Source organism: Maylandia zebra, linkage group LG23 (assembly GCF_041146795.1).
Source record: "Maylandia zebra isolate NMK-2024a linkage group LG23, Mzebra_GT3a, whole genome shotgun sequence".
Taxonomy (NCBI): Eukaryota; Metazoa; Chordata; class Actinopteri; order Cichliformes; family Cichlidae; genus Maylandia; species Maylandia zebra.
Genome location: NC_135188.1, coordinates 16,936,690 through 16,957,099, shown reverse-complemented (window position 1 = coordinate 16,957,099; position 20,410 = coordinate 16,936,690). Strand labels below are relative to the sequence as shown.

General features: G+C 38.9%; 1 long non-coding RNA gene across 1 annotated transcript in view; it reads right to left on the bottom strand.

Moving 5' to 3' along the window:
* Positions 1–6,825: 6,825 nt before the first annotated feature.
* The window catches only part of LOC143415087 (uncharacterized), a 40,631-nt gene continuing 27,046 nt past the window's right edge, over positions 6,826–20,410 (bottom strand). The window contains exons 2-3 of the long non-coding RNA XR_013095694.1: positions 8,078–8,191; positions 6,826–7,321 (exon numbers count right to left, since the gene is read on the bottom strand). This is a non-coding gene — a long non-coding RNA (uncharacterized LOC143415087). The remainder of the gene's footprint in view (positions 7,322–8,077; positions 8,192–20,410) is intronic.

The window sequence follows — 20,410 nt, the reverse complement described above, 5'->3', positions numbered from 1 at the left end:
GCCACATGACTGAGAACCCAGAGGACAGCTATGCTCAGTCACACAGATTAAATTTGTGACAAATAGTGAATGACGGCAAAATAAATAAATAAACAAAGAAATCATTAGTAACATAGGCCTATTATTACTATTATTATTGCTATAATAATAATCATAATAATAATAATATGTGATGTCACAGTTTCAGTATGCAGTCAAGATGTATTTAGTTTCAGGTAATAAATGGATGGTTTTCATTCCATTTTCTCCTCTTTTTTGTGTGTTTGGTTCCAGCATCATGAAAGGGTTCTTTTAAAACTAAGATATAAGTATCAGATAGTCATATACTACCTCCTTTTTACTTGCTTTCAGGACCGCAATACACAACTTATCTGGATGGGTAATAGTCAGATGGAAGGTTGCTTGAATGAAGCTGCTTTCAGGCCACAAAAGATCCAAAAGACATTCTCCCGATCTAAAAAGACATAAAGCTTGCTGAAATACATTACGGCAAACTAATTTTTCCTTTATATTTCAGATGGGAAGATTAAAACTGTGAAATTATTAACTGAAATTCCCAAGTCACTTATTAGATATCCAAAATTTGCTCTGCTTTGAGGCAGATGAGTCACACTTTCCCCCTTAACAAGCAGCTTTAATCACTCTTTTGTTCTGTTCCTGACAAAACACACAGCAAAAGCTTTGTTCATGTCTGTGTTCGTTTTAATTGGGATTTGCTGGGTTTCTGCATCGTTTGAGTTGGTCCACTGGATGCTACCTTCAGGTAAGGCAATTATAATCAATGCACTGTCTTTCTCTTGTTCTAGGCCCAGCTTCTTCTCAAAGAGCTCATTTTGGAAAAAAATAAAAATAAAATAGAAATAACAAAACATACATGCACACACACAACGGACTCGATCTGTGTTATGTTTACAAGTTTAATGATCAAACACTTTTATATTACTAACATCTGTTCGTCAGGTTTGAGTCCTTACTCAGCCAGTATTCTATTTCAAGTGTACACGAGTGAAAGTCAAAAATGTGACTGCTGTTTCAGCTATGAAGTGAGCAGATGCAAATTTAAGTTTAACACTTAAAACAAGGGAAGCTAACCAGTGACAGCCCTGTTAACAAATTAAAATTCCAGCATATTGAAAACAATTAACACATTTTGTTTCATTTTACTTGATCACAATCGCAAGCAAATACAGGCCCATATTGTCTAAGTTAGAAATGAGGTGCTGTCAACACCAACGGATGAAGTATTTCTCTCATGTTTCATCTTATGTCTACAAGCGATCAGCCTGCACTGATTGAACCAAACAAATTAAATCTGAGAGGATCTGAAGCTTCGCTCAGCCTGTCCGTCTGAATATCTTTGAACTTAATGAGATCTGGCAGTCAGCCTGTTCCCGTTGTCTCTCTGGAGGTGAAGAAAGTTGGAACTGTCCAGAGTAACACTAATTTAACAAATCTGCACCACAAACAGTAAGCTGTTAGACACTTGTGGTATGCATAGATATACTGCACCTTGAATAATACAAGGGGGTATTAGTTGTGTATACTTTTGTTCCAATTCCTAGAGGAGTTTTTCAGGGAGTTCCTCAACAGTGTAATTCTTGCTTTAATTCTGCCCAGATCATCTGGATGGCTAAGGGCAGTGTTAGCAGAGGACAGCAGGGCAATGGGAAGGGGTTGGAATCATGCACATTGCAGGCAACACTGCCCACTCCATGCATGCCCCAAGACTATGAGAGACAATGTCTCCTTGATTAGATACACTGATTCCCCCATTTTTAATTAATTACTCTTGGTTCATTCCATCAAAACCCTGACCTATATTCTCTCTAGATGTGCTGGCTTATCATTCTGTCAGAAAGTGTGTCCATTCAAATCACGTTTGATTTCTGATGTGGTCAGACAACCCAGCTTAGGAAATTGTCCTAATGGAGTGATGCAAGGCTTGTGATAACCCCCTCAGGTTTTGTGCCATAGTGTTACCAATTATAAAATTGAAAAACAAAAGTTGCTCTTTATTAGCACAAAAACTGACACAGACTGACTTTTGGGCATCTGTTTGCTCGAGCCCTCGTGCAGGTTCCCGCTTTGCCCAGTTTGTCAAGTTTATGTTGCCTTGGTGATTAAATGGCCTGACTGCCAGTATGGTATTGTGTCTTTCATGACAACAAATTTGCGAGCTCTAATCCTACCAGTTGACCACCCATTGAGGACCTGCCATTCCCACCCTGTTTTCTGATCTGAGCTGCAGACCTGTTCACCATGGCATCTTGGTGTGGTGTGCCAGCTGCACTGAGACTGACAAGAAAGCTCTTCAGAGACTCATCAAATCAACACAGAGGACCACCACCAGTCAGCTACATTCACTCAAGCAGTCCTACAGAACACGGTCATCACCATGTGGAGTTGCAAAGATCATCAAGGACTCTAGTCTTTCTGGCCACCACCTTTTCACTCTGCTGCTCTCTGGAAGGTGTAGAACCACAGAAAAGCTGCTGTGTCCAAATGCCATCAAAGTACTGAACTCTAGCTCATAAACTGTGCAATATTACTAAGGACTGTGAAATAAATGTTTTTGTATATTGTTTGAAATCCCCATGTGTGGTGTATGTGAGTTTTAACTCATACTGTTATTTTTTTCTATAATTTAAGTTCACATATTTTTAAATCCATATTTTCTTGTCTTAACTGTATGCACCTTGCAGGGAGATACTCCAGATTTCATCGTACACTAACAAAGACAAATAAAGACATTCTGTTCTATTCCAAATATGTATTTTCCTCATGGACATCCCAGTACACTTGACTCTTGTAGCTGTAGCTTTATAAATAACTGCCTGTTGCAATGGTAAGACAATAGTTGTTACCTCTGGCTTTGTCAAGGACTTCTCTTAGAGTGTTTTGACACATAAACACCAAAAAAGTAAATAGTATAATAAAGATAGCAGTAATGATTTTCTGTATTCAATATATGTTTTAGAAAGCATAGCATGAAAATGTGCCGCTATAGTTTGGGACCAATGGTGGCAGCAATGAGCTGGGAGCACAGTACCACTAAATAGGAGCAGCTGTATGTCATTGCAGCAACTATTACAAGTTGGTGATACCTCAGTTTGAGGAAAGGCAAGAGATGGATCACAGGTATTTTTCTGGGTGAGCTAAATTCATTTTTTCTAACTTACCTCCCAAAGTCATGTTTCACATCATGCAAATTGTGTTTTTTACTAGAGTGCAATAGCAGAATTATGTTTGTCAGTGTTTCCCAACTTCTGCTGTGCTGGCGTCAAATATTTAACTTGCCTATCAGATCTTAGCTGCTTTTTGACCCAAAGCAAAGATCAATAGTTCACTGGGACATTTTATGTTTCACAATGGATTTCTCATATCCAGAGTGTGATTAAACAAAATCAATACTCCTTTATCAGAGTCTCAAATGAAAGCATTAATCCTGAGGCTGACGTGCATGATAAACAGCTTACCAGGGCAACAAAAAAGCAGCACACACTGAAAATTCTCTAAAAGGCCTTTTTATATTATCACCATTTTTCTCTTAAGACAGTCAAATTGTTTTTGTTTTTTTACTGAACAATGACAGGGTTTGTGATTCCTGAGTATGAGTGACCCTGTCTGCTGTGAAGTTCTGCCTTATAGGAAATGCTTTAGTCATCAAGGCTTCAGCCATGCTAAAATTGTTTCTGGAGTTCAAACAAGACTGAAAGTCCTTAGTGATTTTAAAGTGTGTGAGACTGTGATCAGACACATTGGTTACAAAAGAGAAAAGAAAAAAGCTAGACCACTGAGTACACACTTATGCAAGTGTTGTTTAATTATAAACTCTGCCATACTAGAATATTTCTATTATATCGTTTTGACTTATTTAAAAAGAAGCTAGGAACCCACTGAAATGCAATATGTAAATCAATATGTTCTGAAAAGTACACTTTCAACACAACAAAATCTGATTATAGGTGTATTTTCTCTAAGCTTATTGCATGAATAAGGTTATTCCATATTACAACGCAGAATGGCCAAGATGCTGAACATCAGTGCAAAACATCAGTTCATGTCATTTAAAGGAACTTTGCATGCATTATTGGTATATATACTCTATTAGATTTTTGGTGACAAGACTGATGAAACTAAACAGCAGAGAGGAGTCCAACAATGGTAGGAAGTGGGACAGGACCCTCTGGAATCTAGACACTGGTGCCGAGGCAGGTTGACACTTGGACAAGACTTTATCTGGCCAGGATGAGGTAGATGCCTCAATGAGAGTCTGAAAAGCAAGATTACAGAAGAGCACTGAGACAGATGTGACAGAGGCTGATTAGCTCGCAGAATAAGTTAAAAAATTAAAATTGTCCTGTGGGAGAATTTGTGTATATACAAAACTTAATGGCAGCAACAAGTCGGTGAAATGCTTTAAAAGAAAAAAAATATAATATATGATGACTGTTTTTCCTAAATATATTTTTATATTTAGATAAATAAAAAATGCTTAAGGATCTGCGGCATCAGTGCTGTCAATATGCTTTCTGTCTTTTCCAGAGAGCACTTCTTGCCTCTCAGGTTTTGGATGTCCAGCCATCCTTGTCCGTCAACCACTGTCAGCATCACATACAAATTCTCCCACAGGACCAGATAGGCAAGGTACATACTATCTTTTTCAGCCTTGACACAAGTCACCCGTAAGGGGAAGGCAAAAAAGAAAAAGGGAGAAGATGGTAATGATAGATGGGATACACAAAGACAGAAAGGGAGAGGAAGTCCTCAAAGAGGAAGGTAAAGGAGGTATGATAGGCGACAAGAGCTGATGGGAGCGTCACGGGGAGATGCATGATATAGTCAAGATTTAAGAAAGATGGAGCTTTTCATTGTGCACTGAGAGTCATGTATGGGATAAAGAGCAGCATTTTATTTAAAGGCAATTATCGTAGTCATGTTATATTCACAATTAGTCAGTGCTGCTTTGTTTTTTACAGGGAAATCATTTTTTCAGATTAAAGGAAAACCTTTTATCAACTTGATTTTCTCATAAAATTTGATAGGTATGACATGCAGAGGCAGAGCAGACGACTCAAAAATGGACTAATTTGGCAGAAACTACAGTCCAAAAAAATAAAATTAAACTGGACATAAAACTTAATCTGAAGAGAAAACTAAAACCAGGAGCACATGGTGATCAAAACTAAACTGGGCATAAAGTAAAACTGAAGAGAAATCCAGAAAATTAGGAACACAAACATAAGTATAAATAGAAGCCTTGTTTGAGAACAAAGGCAAAATGGGACTACGTGTACACTCACATGTGATTGGGAGATTACAAAGAGAAAGAGACATAAGTGAAAACACAGCCGAAGGCAATCATGAAAGGGCAGACAGTTACAAAGGAATGGAAACCAAATGAAAGAGGATATAACCAAAAGGCAAATGCAGTACTAAACACAAAAAGTCACACTAAACATAACAGTGGAACAAAAGAGGACCAAAGCAGAAACACTGGAGAAACTAAATATGAACAAACTCAAAATAGAAACTGAAGCTAAATGAAAGAAGAAAAAAATATAAACCATCATGGCAGACTTCCAAAAGTTCATAAAAAGTATACAATAATTGAAAGGGTGGTAACGAAGGTAAAGCTCCAAATTGCTAGAGAGCTAAGGACATCACAACAGGGATAAAAGTGAACCTGCAGGACATAAAGTTCAAACACTAGAATAACAGTGAACCCCACTCGCTCTCCTCCAAAAATGATATGTCTTTACTGTCTTCTTCAATATAAAGGTAGTGTAGTAGTATATGAAATGAAATCAAAGCAGCAACTTTAAAATGATATAGTTTACACATAAAAGAATGAATAACGTGATCTAATGATATTGAGTAAATAATTCCAAAATAAGTAGCTCTGCACCACTTTTCCTATTTCCCATGTATTTTAAAGAAAAAAGTTTACTTAAGTGAAAGCCTTTTCATCAAGTAAAGGGTCTAAATATTCGTTTCAAAAAGAGATGCATTGTGAAACACTTATTAAACACTTGTGCAGTGTCACTTCATACAGAAAACAAATGGTTATGCCTATAATGTTTTCCTCAGAGAAGACAAGTTATGGCTATAACGTTTGTTCCATGAAGGAGAAGAATGAGGTGCAATAGACATAGTATGGGATATTACACCACTGCATATCCTGAGCTGAAGAAACCTATATTCACACCTTTAAGGCAGATAACCTATGATGCAACGTGCAACTCCTGATGCAACATATCCACCTTGTCACCACAGTCATCCCTTAGTTTGCTTCACTGAGCTGAGGTGCACAGTAGGGACACCTGGTGTTGTACCTAGTTCCTCTCCTTCAGGGAACACAAGTTATAGACATGCTGTTCATTGCCTGAATGAATGGTAAACCCAGAAAAAAGAACAGAATGAGCAATGAAACAGAACAAACAGTGATGATCAGCTAGCTCCAACACAAATAGGCCTACACTATATTGGCACAAACAAAGTATTCACTCAATTCAATTTTATTTATACAGTGCCAAATCACAACAACTGCCTCAAGTCACTTCATATTGTAAAGTAAGGACCCTACAAAAAACAAGACATCTCCAATAATCATATGGCTCTTTTTGGGCAAGCACTTTGGGGAAAAAAGCAAGATCCATTAAGACATGGATGAGTGAGAGCAGGCCTAGAGGTAGCACTGGGAGGGAGCTGGAAAAAAGTCAAAGGACTGCTAATTGGCTGAGAGCTTAACTCTCATGAAACAAGGAGAGCTTGAGTTTTAGAACAGCAGCTGTGTGGTAACTGGCTGGACCAGATATTCGTAGGCGATGAATTCCAACCTCAAACTGCCTGTGGTTTTGGTTGTATAGCCATATGAAAGTAAGCAGCTGTTAGACTCATTGTTGCAAACCAATCCCCCAGGGCAACTGTATTCAAAAGCTGAGTGTTAGCATCTCAAACTCACAGGTTGAGAAAGGAATGAAGCTATTTTGAAACAACAAAATAGCTGGTTTGTAAAAGACTGTTAGGAAAGTGCAGCGTCTTCTGGGAACGACAATTTAAATGAAACTGGTCCTTATATTCCGAACAAAATTGCAGCTGAGTATCTTGATGTGGGTGATAGTATATCAGGCAAACAGCAGAGAAGCAGATAAGAGCCAAAACAAGGCATCCTGAAATTTAAGCTACAAACTAGGAGCACACAGCACTGCCGGTCCTTAAATACAATACGCAGTCTTGATGATTGGACCGAAGTGTGCACAGTAAGCCTGGGAAAATGCCACTCCATGGGTGGTTACACAGGATTCATCCACACCTCCACCTGAAAGTTAAACATAAAAAAAATTCAAATCCTGTTTATCTCATTGACATTCCAGTCTGTTTTCATTGCCAGGGAAACAAATGCTACCATTTTTTTTAAGTTGTCCTTCGGTTTCAGGTGTCATTTTTTAAAAAGTTTTTTAAAAGTTAAAGGTAAAGAGTCGTATTTTGAGCAAAATTACAAACTTTTCTTACATCGAACCAATTACTTCAGTATATAACTACTGTAAAATGTTTGAAACCAAAACAAATCAGTGAGTGAAACTTCAATCGAAAAACATCCAAGACTAAAAGGTCTCAAAAAAATCTGACATACTCTACTGTTAGCTCTCCACTCTATTCAGTTGAATTTGTCCATCTTTTAAAAAAAGGAAAATTGTCTTTTGGTGTCCGCTATTTCTATGCCCAGTGCATTAAGGCAGAGGCACAGGGGACATGTTATACATGTAGTATGGGCATAATCAATCACAACTAACTGCAGTTAGTAAGTAGTAAGTTTTTTGAAACCCGTAGCAGAGAAGAGATGGGGAGCCTTAAGTTCTAACATCTTCATTAAGCCCACTGTTTTCCAGTATATAGTTTCTTGATTGAAAAATAATGTGTCAAATGTTTAACTGAAATGACTAACTTAATTAATTAAAAATAAAACAAAGTGACAGATTTATGCCGGACTTTTGTTTTATGAAATTAAGCACTTGGCCACTCAAAACAGTTGATAGTTTTGAAAATTTGAAATGTAATGCTTTTACTTTTTTACCTCATAGATGGGCATATGATGTGATGTATTACAAAAAAAATTGGCATGATAGGTTCTGGAACTGTCAGTGATTCAGGGATTTGGCTGTGCATCTCTGATGCCTTAGCAGGAAACCTGAAGGAGGTAGGAGAATAAAGAGAGACAGAAATTATATATATATATATTTTTTTCTTACAGCCAGCTTTTTATTACTTGCTCTTCTTTAGTTTCCAAGGGCTAGATAGAGCAGTCCCTGGAGAGGTTAAGGAAAGGCATACGTGTATGCTAGAAAGACAAAGAGCATCAAAAGGAAAAAGGAGAGAAGACAGACAGAGCCGAAACATGACAGAGGCAGAAGAGTCATCGCAAGGTGTCTCAAAGCCGTCAATCATAGGAGAAAACCGGATGTCTTGCTCTGAAGCAACTGTCAGAATAAAAAGTGTGAAAAAAAGTAGAAATGAGGAGCTACTGCTCCCTGTGGCAAACAAATGCACTCTAAATTTTTCAAATTAAGTTACTGACCTGAAACAGACTTTCTATAGAGGTGAGGATAGTGCAGGTAAGATTACACACAAGATGAGAAGGATGCCAAAATGTAATTAAAGAGAGGTAGAATTTTTAGTGTAAACTGCATGTCTGATGTCTTCAATCAGTGCAGTTATGGTTTAAAAGGTATGTTGTCTATTAGTGTAAAGCTGAAAAAAATAAATGTCCTTAACAGTGCATCAAATAAAGTAAAATGTTAAGGAGGACGGTGATCGTGACAAGCCTACTAGAAATGACATTCGTAAATGTTTTTGTCTCATTTAACCTACTAGTTAAGTTGACAGAACAAGGGCTCTCAATAACCAGTCCTTGTAGGATGAATTCATTGTGAACTACCATTTAATGTAGATAATGTGAAATGATTGCTATTGTAGCAACTTTTTTAAATTAATAGAAATAGTGTTTTCATATTATCTTTGCTGCTCTAACTGCAGAAATTTCAATTCTTGTTTGCATAAACAAAAAAAGACCTATGATTACATCATCTGTAAAAACACATTGTATACAGTCCAATTCTATTACATAATTTCAGGACGTGGTTGTTGTTTTAATCCCAACTCAAAAGGCTTATATTGCAGATAGCTGTGAGCATAGGTGATAAAAAGAAGGTTTAACATTCCTAAAATATGTACATCTTTATTAAAAAGGGATATTCTTTCGTTAGTGTGTATTTTCAAGTCTCACTTTTCTGTTACTTTTATGATTTGATTCATCTCCACTGGATGCACTTACACCAGAACCCAGTGCATCCACAAAAGGTCTTGAAAAGACCAGACCTTCGTGGCGCCTCTCATGTAAATATTTGGAAATGCTTTGGTGACAAGCTGAACTAACAAGCTGCCTTTAAATTAGAATTTACTAGTGTGTCACTAGAGAAGCAGAAAGACTTAAGCAAAAGAGTGAAGCACAGCCATGTGGATGGTTTTAAAAAGCCTGTATTTTATTGTCTATTTGTTGACAAAATTGCAGCCAAATCTCTTCATTTTCACTATGTTGATATTTAGTTCTTGGAATTTCATTGTGTGTGTGTGTGTGTGTGTGTGTGTGTGTGTGTGTGTGTGTGTGTGTGTGTGTGTGCATAACATGAAGGAAGTTTAGGCTTTTATTGTGTTAGCTGGCTCAACAAAATCTAAAACCCCAGTTTAAGATAATGGGTATTGCAACAGTAAATAATAGATTTCTCTGTTAAGTCATACTGTCTGTGCATGCTCTCATCAAAAGAGGTGTTTCATGTGCTATTTCAGTCTTCTTCCACATACAGTGATTCCTAGAAGTCTAATGAAACACTGCTACAAAGAGATTAATCAAACTGCATTTCGAACAGTATAACACAGAGCAGCAGTTTGGAATCAAGTGTTGAAACATTTTGTGCATTACTAGCTGGATATCTGCAAATTCCAGTGACAATATGAGACAGTTTGCGTCAGGTGCGATTTTAACAACTAGCACATATAAGATGTACTCACCCAGCAGAATCACTTTTTGCATGTAAAACCTGCTGTAAAAGACAAAAACATGTGAAAAGAAGAGCTTCCTATTGATATTAAACTTAAAGGAAATCTTCTTACATTCACTTCAATTTTATTTAGAAAGTGCCAAAATCACAATAACAGGTTCCTCAAGTGGGAAAACAGCATAATCTGCTCCCAACCAGGTGATGTGTCCATTATAAGTTATCTATGGTGATTTAGCAAGCCTCAGGCAAAACTGACTTTAAGCTGGACATAGGTCACTAACTCATTAATCTAATTGTGATATGCTATATTTCTTTATTATAGCAAAGTCTTTGTTCTCATTAATATTGTCGGGGACTGCCGAGGTTTTCTCTGTGTTATTGTAGGGTCTTTACCTTACAATATTTCAATAAGGAGAAATGACTTGGAAGAACTGCACTGATTTATTGAGATGGAGAAATTAATGTATTTGGTGATTAAACTCCAATGACCCATCATGGCAGAACGGAATCCTAGCAGTTATGAAATTTAGGAAAAGATCCCCCGAAGTCTAGGTGCTGGTGGTGGTGAAGATGAAGACTGAGGCTTGAATGGAGCTCTGGCTGAGGTGTCTGAAGGGGAGGTGGAAAGTAGGTGGGTTTAACAAGTGAGTCTGAAAGGTGGAATGATGGAGAGCACAGATTTAAACCATGCAAAGCGGAAGCTGATTGGCCGAGGTGAGAAAGAAGACGACTGGACTAGAGTAATGATGTCAGTACTGAGACTGACAGCATGTGAAAGCAGCAATCATGTAAAAAATAGAAAAGCAGTTGAACACCCAGGAAAGCAGGCAGATAAGTGATTACGGATCTTCCTTACTGCTGACAAAATATTAGGGAAACATGACGATACCTTTTACAAATCTGCATTGGTTCTGTGCTGTGCTGGTCCGACAGTAGGTTTTGTGGCTGTATAGCCTGGTAATGCCACCCTGATTAAATCTTTTCCTCTACTTGTAAAGCTGTGGAGAATTGCTTGTAGTTTCTCTCTAATAGAAACACAATAACAAGGGTTCAGTAGCCAAATAGATCTCATTAAACGAGACTCATTCTCAGTTATGAGCATTTTTTTTAATAACAGATCATTAAATTGTGTTTGCCATTTTGCCAACAGTCTACAGTCTCTACTGATGTCTATTAGTGTAAAAAAGCAAGTCAATGCCAATTGTTAAATCCTGACCTTTATCCTATTTATGGGCTATTGTACTACATCAATACAAGAGAGCAGTGGGCAGTAATTATAGGCTTATCAGATGTAGAATATACAATCATTCAGCTTCTCCATTTTGTAGCTTGCTTAATGATTTAGGTTTGAAGGGACATAAAACACCGTCACCTTAACATGGTTGCTGTCTTACAGTTGTCGATTTAGAAACATTGTTTAATGGATTGCTTTTCTGTACCTAAGTAGCTGCATAAATATTCAGAGGACCAATTAGTGAGAAATGTTTCAGTGCCATTGATTGTGAATAAAAGCATGAAGACTGACAACTGCAAGGACCTATCTGTTGCATTTAAGCCATGACCTCATTAGATGAGACAGATGGCCCTTTGACTGATTATGTTATTTTGTTTAAATACCAGGAACACAGATCTAAACAACAAAGGTATAATGGTGCAAATATGCCAGTACACAGCTTGCATGTCTCATGGTTCATTTAGGTTTGAGACTTCCAGCCAAGCAACAGAACAGAAGCAATCAGGAAGAATTCAAACTGGATATTTTTACAGAGTAAACATTTTTACCATATTTATAACGAAGCTAAAAAGCTAATTTTCTTTCATAAGATGGATAATTCCGACTAACATGGGGTGAGCCCATATTATGCTCACTTATTAACTAGAATAGGTTTACACATTATAGCAAAGACCCCTGGTTCACTGTGACAGTAGCCACCACAGGAAATAGCTGACTGTGCCAGTGCAAGCCTGCAGGCTTGAAGTTCTGAAGGATAGCAAAGTGTCTGCGATCCTGTGTCACATTTACAACCTGAATCCAAAGTAGGAGAATATACCAATGTTGTGGACAATAATGCATTTGGTTCCAGTAACAAAGATGAGCGCAGGGGCGATTTTAGCCCATTAAAATGACTCAAAGCACCCCCAAATATTTCTTACTTTTTTTTTGACAATATTTGCTGTTTGTGTGACACACTACTAAAAAATATAAAAGGGTCATTCTTACTATTCGGTGCCATTTGAGTCCTAATGACATAATATGCTATATTTAGTGTAAAACTTGTCTAATGCTTATTTCTAAACCATTTTCTTGTATGTTTAACCCCCCTCTACCATAGAACACATTGATATATACACAGGATAAATACATTAAAAGTAAATTACTTTTATTTTAGCACAAGTCACTAAAGTACTATGTCCCCAGTCATGCTTGCTCGACTTCAGTTACAAATATAACTTAAAAAAAAAAAAAATCTAGATTTTTCATCATTTCTGGATTGGCTTATTTCTAATGTTCCTCATCAAATGTTCTTTTTTATTATTAATGCATGTTTAATACTTAAAATCTTTAAAAAATGTTGTGTCCCTGAATCAACTGTCACCCCTGTTACTCTGCTAAGAATTCCATAGAACACATCACCTGATTATTCTTTTAGTCACATGACACTCCCGGATGTAACATATTTTGGAGGGAAAACTTTCAAGAAGAAGACGAGTAAGTACCACTCTTTAATCAACCCTTTTTTCAATGTTTTAGCAAGATTTTGTAATGTGGCAAAGCATAACACGTCCAACCTGTTACGCTTATTAATAGTGGAAACAATTTTTTTTTGTAATTTTTATAATATGGCTAATAAACATGTTAAAAATGGTTCTTAGTGGTCACCATGTACTAGCTTGTTGTTCATCATACTAGTAGTAATGGCTAAGTTTAGCATAAAATCTCCCCCCTGTTACCGTCACCCCTGTTATTGCTATGCACTGTAACAGGGGGGGACACATGGTAACAGGGGGGACGTAAGATGATAGAAGTTTAGTGTTTAGGGTTATTTATACAAGTGTGTATTGGTAATTATTATTAACCTGTATATATATACTTTTAGAAGATTTTGAATAGTATACATTTTTCAGGGAATGGCACCAATGTCTGCTGCGGAGAAGCAGCGGCGCTACCGAGCACGTCGTGATGCTGACCCTGAGAGAAGACAGATATATCTCAATAAAGAGAAAGAGAAGTGGAGAAAGGACAGAGAGGAAGGGAAAAAAAAGAAAGTGGCAGATCTCAGTGAACGACAGAAGAGAGCACAGAGAAAGCAGTGGCGAGAAAGGAAAAGAAAGCAGAGGGCTAGTGCCAAAGGCAGGACAGAATTTGAGGCTATGAATACTCCTCCCCTAAGTCCAGAATATTCCCTAGAGCCAGAAAATGCCCCGCAACCAGGACCCTCAAGGTTAGAAGAAGAGTTGACAGTTCAATGCTTTGCTGATTAGGTAGATTTTGTATTTGAATGATATGAGTGAGAGAGAGAGAGAGAGAGAGAGAGAGAGAGAGAGAGAGAGAGAGAGAGAGAGAGAGAGAGACACTACCTGCCTAATACATTATAAACATATAATATCCAACGTCTATCTTATACTGTATCTAAACATTTATCTAAACATATATATATAATAATTGTGACAATGTTTCCTGTGTTGTAGGCAATACATTGTTGGACGAAGGAATATTAGACAGGGAAGAAGGAGACTCAAGAATGAAATTAAAGAGCTAAAGGCCTTGTTGGAAAAGGAAAAGAGAAAAAAAGAAAAATACAACAAGAGGTGCCAGCGTTTGGGTGGGGGAAAAAAATCCCCACGTTCTAAAGTGGATGCACTGCTGCGTCATGAAACAGTTAGCAACACAATTAGGAAAAGACTATTACTGCAGGAATCAATCATTGAGGAAATCAGGAATAAATACAAAAACACCAAAAAGGAACGAGAGAGGCAAATTATTGCAAAAACGACAATAGGAAAAATTATAAAGAAATACAGGCTACAGAGGGCTGCACAGACAGCTCTAGGCTTTTCAAAAAAGCGTGGTCAAAGACAAGATGGAGGGCTCATAACCTTTGAAAGAAAGGAAAGCAATAGATTACCAGTTGATTGCAAGCAGAAAATAAAGGCCTTCTTAAGAGATGACGTCAGTCGGATGACAACAGGACGAAAGCAAACTGTAACTCAAAAGAAAATAAAAAAACAGAAACGTTTGCTAACTGATTCACTGAAGAATCTGCACCATAAGTTTCTTTCAGAAACTGAGCATCAGGTCTCATATTCTTGTTTCTGCACCTTAAGACCATTTTGGGTTGTGGTGCCCACAGAAGCTGATCGTGAAACCTGTCAGTGCAGGACACATGAGAACTTACAGTTCATGGCCAATGCCCTGTACGTCCAAGGTCTGTCAGCAACAAAACACATTGAAGAGATGGTAGATGCAACAATGTGTGATGCTAAATCCAAAGTCTGTGCATACGGTGAGTGCAAAGACTGTTTCAGTACAACACACACACTCTTGAGACCTCCTAACAACACAGAGATAGCCTTTACCAAGTGGTCTCTAGAAGAGAATGAAAAATTAAATGATGGAGAGGTATCTGGTAAAAAGTCAACAATTACAGTGAAGACAACTGTCATGACAACAGAGGATGCACTTGCAGGGGAATTTCATGACGGACTACTCAGATTTAGGCGGCACGTCTTTAATATCCGATGGCAGTATAGGGCCTACAGACAACTGAGAGAAAATTTGAGAAACGATGAATGTCTGCTACATGTAGATTTTAGTGAGAACTACTCCTGTAAGTATTCTCAAGAAGTACAAGCAGTCCACTTCGGAGGGTCACACCAGCAGGCAACCCTACATACTGGAGTACTGTACACTGCAGCTGAACAGTCACCAGTAACATTCTGCTCTATCTCACCTTCCAGGCGGCATGATCCCCCTGCGATATGGGCCCATCTTGACCCTGTGTTAGACATGATCAGAGAAAGATACCCTCTTATCAAACACCTCCATGTCTTCAGCGATGGTCCAGCTACACAATACAAACAAAAGGGCAACTTTTACCTGCTCTCAAAAGAGCCATTCAAAAAAGGGTTCAAAAACATCAGCTGGGGGGGCGCTAGCGAGCCAGCAATGGAGTAGGACGTGTTTCTGAAGGCTCCCGCTAACAGAGTTTCAGAAATAGTTTTTTTTCAACCTACAAAGTCTCATTTTATGTCACAGGGGAAGCTAACAGTTTTATATACTATATTAAAGCTTCACTCGAGACAAAATGGCATCGAACCTAAGGAAATACAAGTACACCGGAGGAACTGCGGCTAGGCCCGGCGCATCCTCGGGCGAGAATACCAATGGTGGCCCAAGGGCGGCGCCCGGCTCAGCGACCACTGAGGAACGGGCTCAGCAGAGCGATGGGCGCTTTGTGGACACTGATGCCCTGAAATTAGAGCTTCTTCAATCCATTAAAGATGATATCAGCGTGGTGTTAAAAGAAGAACTCAGGAATGCACTGAAAGAAGATTTTGATAACATTAGGGCTGATGTGCAAGAAGTGAGAAATGAGATTGCTAACAATACGGCGGCAGCGCGCGCTGAAATGGATGGAGTTAAGGCCACGGTGAAAGAAGTAGAGGACGGGCTGTCAATGTGGAGCGATGAGGTGGTCACCTTGCAATCTACGGTGAAGACTTTGAGGAAGGAGCTATCTGACCTGAAAGATAAATGTGATGACATGGAAGGCAGGATGCGGAGATCCAATATCCGTATCATGGGGGTCCCGGAGGGCCCGGATTCGAGCTCCACCACGGCCGTATCCGCGCTACTATGTGAAGCGCTGGGTATGGATAAAGATGTTATTGTCGACCGCTCACACAGGAGTCTGGCCCCAAGAAGGCCGGGTGGTGACGTCATCTCTTAAGAAGAAGGCCTTTATTGGATGCGGCGAAGGCAATGGAATATGTTAAAGAACATATTATCAACGTTTGAGGAGGCTGCGCCTGTCGCTCTATGTGGGAGCGCCAGTGCTACGGTTGGTTGTCTCAGTTACGGCTGAGTGTACATGACTGTTTGTTGTAGCGTTCGCACGGTGATGAAAAGCTTGAAGAGACACTTCTTGTTCAGACATTTAAACTTATTTCATAAACACATTTTGGTTCATTTTATTTCATGGCAATACCATTGGGTTTAGAAAAGTTCTATACTTTGTTTGGATGTCGATATATGTATGTGTGTGTATGTATATATATATATATATATATATATATATATATATATATATATATATATATATATATATATATATTCTTTTTCTATTTTATTGACTATTTTTCTTTGTAGGATATGTTATGTCAAGCGGCCAGCGGGAGCCTAAGAGTCTGGCTTATAGTAACCCAAACAAGCACTAGGCTATATGTGTGGATCTGTTTGCAGGGGGTTTGGCAGTCACCATGTTCGATCTGGTGTAATTGCTCATTGTGTTCTTGGTTTGGGCTTCAGCCAGATATGTTTATTTTACTTATCAATGTGTTTTTTGTTTTTCCCTTCTTTTTTTTTTTTTTTTTCCTTCTTCTTCCTCCCCTCTCTTTCCTCTTCTCCTATGCCTGTTGTGCATCTGGAGCTTTCATATTTTACTATTTGAGCAGGGATGAGCACAGCGCGATCATTTAGTGATCGGGTGGTAAATTTTGTAAGCTGGAATGTAAAATCACTCAACCATCCAGTCAAGCGGAAAAAGGTTATTACTCATTTACAACGACTTAGAACGGATATAGCATTTCTCCAGGAAACGCATCTGCGTACCTCTGATCATCTTCGAATCAAGTCTGGATGGGTAGGCCAGATATATCACTCTAAATTTAATTCTAAAGCTCGGGGGACAGCAATATTGATAAGCAAAACTTTACCATTTATAGCCACAACTGTAGATGAAGACCCTGCAGGCCGTTTTGTTGTAGTTGTAGGACATTTATATGGTTTCCCCTTGATTTTAGCGAATGTCTATGCCCCTAACTGGGACGATCATAGGTTTTTCACTAATGTCTTTGCACGGCTTCCCAACATGGCAACGCATAATATTATTCTTGGTGGGGACCTAAATTGCTCATTATCTGCTATGGACCGCAGCTTGCACAAATGCACGCCTATTTCAAAATCAGCACGTGTTATACAGCGTTTTCTTCATAACTACGGGTTAGCTGATGTATGGAGATTTCGTAACCCAACTTCAAGTCAATATTCTTTTTTTTCTAATGTCCATAAAACATATACTCGTATAGATTATTTCTTTCTGGACAAAAAACTCCTCCCTTTGGTGACAGACTGTGATTACAAGGCCATGGTGATTTCAGATCATTCACCTGTTGTTCTTTCACTGCGTATTCCCAATGCCTACTCCAATTATCGGCCATGGAGGTTCAACCCAGTATTGTTAGCAGACGAAGAGTTTGTTAATTATATTAGGTCTCAAATAGATTTCTTTCTTGCCATCAATCAAACTCCAGAGATGTCACCATCAACTGTTTGGGAATCTCTAAAAGCATATCTGAGAGGCCAGATAATCTCATTCTGTGCGAACAAAAGGAAGAGGGATACTGAGCAACTCTCTCTATTGGCTGACGAAATTACTAAACTAGACGCTGTATATAGCCATTCCCCTGACCCGGTATTATATAAACGTAGGCTGAAATTACAAACTGAATATAATCTTCTATCTACAAAACAGGCTGAGTATCTAATTTCGAAGTTGCGTAGCTACTCGTATGAGCATGGAGAAAAAACAGGCAAGCTGCTAGCTCATCAGCTACGACAAAGAACAGCTAATCAAGCTATCCCTGAGATCCGGAATGACCAGGGAATAAGATGCACGGATAACCAAGGTATAAATAATAGTTTTTTTTAGATACTATCAGACTTTATACAGCTCCCCCCTGGCTAAGGATGACCTGGCTCTAGAAAATTTCTTTGAGAAACTTGATATCCCTTCCTTAGGAGAAGATGCGGCCACCAGTTTGGAGGAGCCCATTTCTGATGCTGAAATTGAAATGGCCATACGGAGTATGCAGTCTGGAAAATCACCTGGCCCCGACGGGTATCCTTCCGATTTTTTTAAGAAGTTTTCTAACCAATTGAATCCATTGTTAAAATCGACTTTTGAAGAATCTTTCCTCTCACAATCCTTGCCTCCAACAATGCGTCAAGCAGTGATCTCCCTAATTCTAAAAAAGGATAAGGATCATTTAGATTGTGGCTCATACCGTCCAATATCTCTGCTGAACACCGACACCAAAATCCTTGCTAAAGTGTTGGCCCGCCGTTTAGAGAAACATCTGCCCTCCATTATCTCACCTGATCAGACAGGCTTTATCAAAAACAGGTACTCGTTTTTTAATATTAGACGTTTATTAAATACAATCTATAGCCATGTCAAAGGTACTGGAAACTGTTATTTCACTTGATGCTGAGAAAGCGTTTGATCGGGTGAGATGGGACTTTCTTTTCCATACGCTTGAAAAATTTGGCCTCGGGAGTAATTTTGTATCCTGGATAAAAGTATTGTACTGTGACCCTGTAGCGGCCATTCGGACCAACAATAGTCTGTCCCCCTTTTTTCAGCTTCAGCGTGGCACACGACAGGGGTGCCCTTTGTCACCTCTCCTTTTTGCCATCGCAATTGAACCGCTAGCTATTGCTCTAAGACACTGTGTTGAGGATGAGGGAATACGTCGTGGGGATATCGAGCATAAAGTCTCTCTTTATGCCGACGACATGCTCTTGTTTATTTCCAACCCTTCAAATAGCCTCCCTAAACTTTTAGATGTACTTAAGGAATTCGGGACAATTTCCGGATATAAGGTGAATTTCGGGAAAAGTGAGGCAATGCCTTTAGGTACAATAACCGGGGAACTTTCGTCTATTTTAGCACCTTTCAAGCTCAGCTATAACAAGTTCAAATACTTGGGCATTTGGATTACGCAGAATCATAGAGACTTGTATAAAACTAATTATCTTCCTTTATTGTCTAAACTAAAGGAGGATTTTGGAAAGTGGGAGTCCTTGCCTCTTTCGCTGGGTGGTAGATTAAATATCATTAAGATGACTATATTCCCTAAATTTCTATATCTTTTTCAGTGTCTTCCAATTTTTTTAACCAAGTCTTTTTTTAATAATCTAAATAGTCAAATCTCCTCCTTCATTTGGAACAAAAAACCACCTAGGCTGAAACAGAGTGTATTACAAAGACCGCGGAGCGCAGGAGGCTTGGCACTCCCAAATTTTCTGTTTTATTACTGGGCAGCTAATATAAGAGCATTATTGTACTGGATGAAAGACCATGATAATTTATCATCATCATGGGTAACACTGGAGCGGCTGTCGGTGAGTCAATCCTCCCTGGTGTCTTTGCTGTGTGCCAGATTACCTCTGGCGGGACCGATCTCCAGCTTCACCACGAATCCTCTTGTTGTCCACTCACTGAAGTTATGGTATCAGCTCAGACGGCACTTTAAACAGACTGAACTCTCTCTTAATGCACCACCGCATTGCATGTTCTCCCCATCCTTGACGGACGAGGCATTTAACATATGGACAAAGCTGGGAATAACGTCAATGGCTGCTCTTTTCACGGACAATATCTTTTCCTCATTTGAACAGCTGGTGAACAAGTTCAAGATCCCTCAGTCACACTTTTTCAGGTATCTACAACTCAGGAATTTTGTTGCTTCTAATACTGACTGCTTTCCGTCCTGTCCACCACCATCCCTTTTGGATGATATTTTTGATTTTAAGCCAAATGCTAAGCGGGTTGTAAGTGATGTTTATGAGCTGTTGAGTAATTTTAGGCTGTCCACATTGCAATCACTTAGGGAACGATGGGGAAGTGATCTTGGCCAACGGATTACAGATGAGACTTGGCACAAGATAATCAATAGCATTTCTTCATCATCTATTTGCCTTAAACATGTGGTGATTCAGTTCAAAGTTGTTCACCGTCTCCATTGGTCTAAAACTAGACTGAGCAAAATCAAGGATGGGTTTGACTCCACATGTGACCGGTGCAAACGAGAGCCTGCTTCCCTATTTCACATGTTCTGGGCGTGTCCAAAACTGGGTAGCTTTTGGAAAAGCATATTTGAAACCATATCCAACATATTTGGTGTTCCAATTGCACCCTGCCCGTTTATAGCTATTTTTGGAGTGACGCCTTGTGATGCCAGTCTTTCCAAATCACACTCTGATCTTCTGGCCTTCTGCACTCTTTTGGCCCGTAGAATGATATTATTGAAATGGAAAGAGCCACTTCCACCTGTATATGGGCAATGGG